The sequence below is a fragment of the Marmota marmota genome, unplaced genomic scaffold (genome assembly GCF_001458135.2).
Source record: "Marmota marmota marmota unplaced genomic scaffold, marMar, whole genome shotgun sequence".
In the NCBI taxonomy this organism is placed as follows: domain Eukaryota; kingdom Metazoa; phylum Chordata; class Mammalia; order Rodentia; family Sciuridae; genus Marmota; species Marmota marmota.
In genome coordinates this window covers 69,312-74,309 of record NW_026007628.1, presented here as the reverse complement: position 1 = coordinate 74,309, position 4,998 = coordinate 69,312, and the positions used below count along the sequence as shown (strand labels likewise).

The window sequence follows — 4,998 nt, the reverse complement described above, 5'->3', positions numbered from 1 at the left end:
CAGGCCCCTTGTGATGACTCTATACAGACACATATGGCTCTATACAGAAGGTCCAATCTTCAGGGGCTTCCTTCCAATGTAGCCCCCAGCATCTGATTCATTTCCCCATCCACACTTCAGGCAGTGTCTGAAATGCTGGGCTCTGAGTTTCCTTCATGATCCCTCTAAATCCTGGTTATACATCCAATTGCATAGAGGGCAACTTTTTATATACACCCAACTAGGCAGCTGTTGGACAGAAACAATGATTGAGGCCCTGGTTGTAGAGGAAAATGTGGCCACATTGAGGACAAGGCAAAGTATAGAAAATAAGGACCTGTGGCTGCCTAAAGTCCTTCAATAGTGCTGTGAGCTCAGCACAGAGTTGGGAACATCTCCCTGGGTGGATGGCACCCTGGGCATCATAGCTTTCCAGAGGGGCAGGGTATAGCTCTATGCTCAACTGGCTCAGCCTGGCAGTGTGACAGAGCAGGTCCTTGAGGACCGACATGGAGATGCCATTCCGGAATAAGCACAGGGTCCTGAGATGGGAACAGCGGCTCAGGGCAGGCAGGATGGCTTGGAGCTGGGATTCCGTGATCTCACAGGCTTCCAAGTCCAACCTGTTCAGGGTGGCTGCCACAGTCTCCAGCAGAATTTTGAGGGGCTCTGGACTGAAATTGGTCAGTTTGATGTATCTCAGATCCAGGTGTCTGAGCTGGCTGGTGTTTGGGCAGCGGGAGAGATAATTCCAGTCGGAATCTGAGAGCGGGCACTTGGTTATTGAGAGGGACTCCAGGGGGGTCTTCAGGTGCCTAAGGAGGAACCAGGCAGTTAGTTCTGAGGGAGAAGACAAATTGACCCAAACCCAAGGTCACTGTGACCATCTGAACATGGTTGACATTTTGTAGAATCTGCTCATTCAAGTCACTCCAATTCAACCTGAAACTTTCACCACTACTTGTGGACCAGGTGGGTCCTCCATCTCTATGAATGTCACCCTCAATGACAAGCAGAAAGCCACAAATCTAGCCCCAGGAAGTCGGGAAGAGTCATGTGCCAAAGACAAATCCAGGAAAGCTGTGTCAAAACACCCTGGGGTTAGCCCCTGCAGGGCTCACTCCCTGTCCCCTCAGCAAGGTCTCACTCCCTGCTCCTCACTCACAACCCCTGAGTCATCACCGGGAGCTCAGACCTGCCTTCCCCAGGAGGGCATTAGAAGTGGGCTCCTCTGCTCCCAGATGGAGGACAACAGGGCTTCCTTGTTGAACAGGTACAGATGTGGGGGCTTCCCTCCTTCAAAGTCCTCACCTCTACCCTGCTTTGTACCCCTGTCGCTGGACAGGGCTCCCAGGGAAGGAACCTCACACCCACCTCACTAGCTCCTGTCCTCATCAGCTGGCTTCCCAGCATGATGGCACTTCCCAGACCATGAACCCCGGTTTAGCCCTTTGCTCTAACACAGGTTAGGAGATGGAGCTTCAGGATACAACAGGAACAGATGATGGGTTATTTACCTTCCAGTGCCTTATTCACCATTAGAGTGTCAGTGGCTGGCACACAGTAGGTGCCCTTTCAGATTGCCTGTTACTGCTCTGCAGAGGAAAATCACCACCCTTACTCACCCTAGCACCTGTTCCAGGTTGCCCTCGAGGAGGAGGACAGCATCCATACAGAACTTCCTCAGGCAGTCCATCCTGAGGAACTGCGAGGTGAGCTGGGAGAGCAGCCAATCCTGCTCCTCTGGGGAGGTGTGGGCAGGCATGCAGACCTCGGAGACAAGCAGCTTCCTCAGGTTCCTCATCTGGCCCAAGAAAGGAGCATAAGCAGCCATGGTGGAGGGCACCCAGGTGCAGTGCACTTCCACCTTCTGGACAGAGTCCAGCTGCAACAGTCTCAGGACCTTCCTGGTGTGGCAGGTGGGTTTCCCAAAGATCTTCAGCCTATTGCAACACAGGTGCAGTCTGTCCCTTCTCTGTGTGACCAATAGGAACAAAAGAGTCAGGAATTCATCCAGGGGCCCCTCTGTGAGGCACAAGTCTATGAATATCTTCAAGGGCAGCTTAGCTGCCATTGCTGGATCAAGTTTCAATGTTCGATTCTTCTTAATGTCCTCTGGTGAGCAGGCATCGACCACGGCTCCAGACCACGTCCTCCAGAAGTTCCGTGGAACCATCCGCAAATCCAGCACCTGCAGTTTCCACCTCCTGCGGGGACCACAGCAGAGTCTCAGCCCTGAGGCCCCTTCCTTCCCCTCTCAGCTGCTGCTCCCTGCTCCATCTCTTCCTTCTGTCTCACTTTTCTCCACCCACTTCCCTCCAATCCAGCCTGGTGCCCCCACTTGTACAGACTGAGGCAGGGGCAGGTACAGCCTCATTCAGGGGTCAGCACAGCTGCCACAAGCACCTCCACATCTGGAAGCCTTTCCCAGATGGGGATCAGCATGGCCAAGGCCTCTCCACCCCTCCTTGCTGGCAGCACAGGAAGCCTGTGGAGCACACTTCAGCACCCACTCTCCCTGCCTATACCCATCCCTTCCCTGGCACCAAGGGTGCTCCCTCCCAGGCCACCTGGGTCCCCCTCACCTGGGGCGATCCTGCTGGGCAAGCAGCATGTCCAGCCCATCCAGTGCCACTCGAAGCATATCTAGCTGTGACTGCCTCATCAGGGCCCCCAGGGGCAGGCAAGTGAAGGGCCAGGCCTGCACCATTTTCTTCAGGACCTCAGTGTGTCCCCTGCTGAAGGCCTCCACAAAGAGTGGTGGGAAGAGCTCTATTGGGCAGGTCCTCCAGATCCAGGATGGCCCTGGACTTGTCGCTCAGCAGGCTGCACCCTGCCATCTCCAGCAGCATAAGTGGGGACTGGATGCTCATCCTGGGGAGTCTGAAAGAAGAAGGACCCTGGAAAATGGTCCAGGGAAAAGGCCACTATCCCATCCATTGCCAGCCACTGGGAAGGGGGTACTGGGGAGTCTAAAACTCACCCCAACCTTAATGGGGAAAGTCTTTGCTTATTACATTGTCCTTATAAAATGGGAATTGGAGTGTCATGTGACTTAATGCAGTAGGATCCTCAGTTTCAACAAATACAGAGGCTCAGAAAGGAGTTGCCCTCACATGGGTGATGTTATTTTTAAATTCAAAAAATTAAATGGGCAATTAGAAAGCATGTGCCCATATTATAAAACACTTGGAAATTACAAGAGAGTCTCATGGATGTCTGTTACACATGTGAGATTCTGTTACCTTAGGGGGGAGATCAAGAAAACAAACAGATCAGAAGAACAGAGTCTGTGAACTGTTGCATGAGGTAGTTTGAAGTTTTTTGTTTATTTGTTTAAACAAATTATAAAATTACAAAAGTACATAAGCCTTAAAGTATAATTTGGGGGATGAGGTGATATTGGCAATTGAATTTAGGACACTCAACCAGTAAGTCACTGCCCCCAGCCATATTTTGCATTTTAGTTGGAGACAGGGTCTCACTGATTTGTTTAGCACCTGGTGCTGCTGTGGCTGGCTTTGAACTCTAATTCTCTGGCCTCCTCAAAATCTGGAGGTGTTGGGATTACAGGTGTGTGCCACCACACCCAGCAAACAGTATAATTTTAAGGGCACACAAAATAAATATTTTTATTATCAGAAAATAGAATTCCAATCAATTAGAATGAAATAGGATTGCAATCCACTTCTTTGGTTAAGTCATTTTAAATTGGCTTTGCCTGGAGCTCAGTGGAAGAGCACTTTCCTAGGACATGTGAGGCACTGGGCTTGATCCTCAGCAGCAGGTAAAAATTATTCAATGTTGTGCTGGGGACATACCTCTGTTGATAGAGTGCTTGCTTCCCATGCAAAAGGCCCTGGTTCAGTCACCATACCACCAAATAAATAAATGGATAAATAAACTATATTGTCCATATCAACTTTAGAAAACAACAATTGAGAAAAAGAAAAAGTGTGGGGCGTGCGTGCACAAACCTGTAATCCCAGGGTCTCCAGAGACTGAGACAGGGGGATCATGCGATCAAAGTCAGCCTCAGCAAGAGCAGGCACTAAGCAACTCAGTGAGACCCTGACTCTAAATACAGCACAAAACAGGGCTGGGGATGTGGCTCATTGTTTGAGTGCCCCTGGGTTCAATAGCCCATACCAAAGAAAGAAAGAAAATTGAAACTGACATAAGCCAAAGTGGAAATCCTTGAATTCAGGATCAAGGTAAAACTACACTGAGAGGCAAAATCGACATTCTAAATTGGTTCATGAGAAAAGACAGGAAAAAAATTGTTTCTGAATCCCCACAAGTGAGGTGGGAATGGGGTGGTGCTCAGGGCAGTGAGGGACTTACGGGATCTGTCCAGGTGTGCAGGGTTCTCGGAGCCTCAGCAGGCCAGACTGGTTCTCCTTGGGCTCCAGGACTCTTGTGTTTCTCTTCTGGCTCCACAGAAGCTTTTATGGACCTCTCTGACCACGCCCCCAACTCCATCTGATTGACTGGCATCCAATCAGAAAGCAGTATCTGATCAGGTTCTCCAGTCTCCACCCATTTAATCCTGATCGGATGTTCTTCCTCCAGATTGATTGATTGAATGATGCTCATGCAGGAGCACAGAATCAGGGAGAGTGTGAGAGTCAGGGATGTGTCCCTCCATGCACTCCAACCATGGACTCAATTTTGTCCATATGTGACCCTCCTGTTTTTCCTGTGAGACAGAAAAGCACTGAATCCCTAAGAAAAAAGAACACCTGAAAATATCTTTCAAAGGGGTCTTTGGCCATATCAAAATTATTTGAAATTTTTTTCCAAAAATTCCATAGTAAAAACAGCTTTTTGAAGACAGTAGTGTCATCCAGGAAAACCACAGAATGGAAACCGTGTTGACAACAGTCACACAAGTGCTTGCAGCAAATCTGGTCACACTCAGAGAGGAAGAGCAGACAAAGAGGGTGGAATCAGTCTTCTAGACTTAGGGCAAGACTTCTCCTGTTTGTCTGTCTGTACTGGGGATTGAATCCATTGGTT

The 4,998-nt window shown here is 49.6% G+C and overlaps 1 pseudogene; it reads right to left on the bottom strand.

Moving 5' to 3' along the window:
• Window positions 1–393: 393 nt before the first annotated feature.
• On the bottom strand, window positions 394–2,852 carry LOC107133744 (annotated as a pseudogene).
• Between the last annotated feature and the right edge of the window lie 2,146 nt (window positions 2,853–4,998).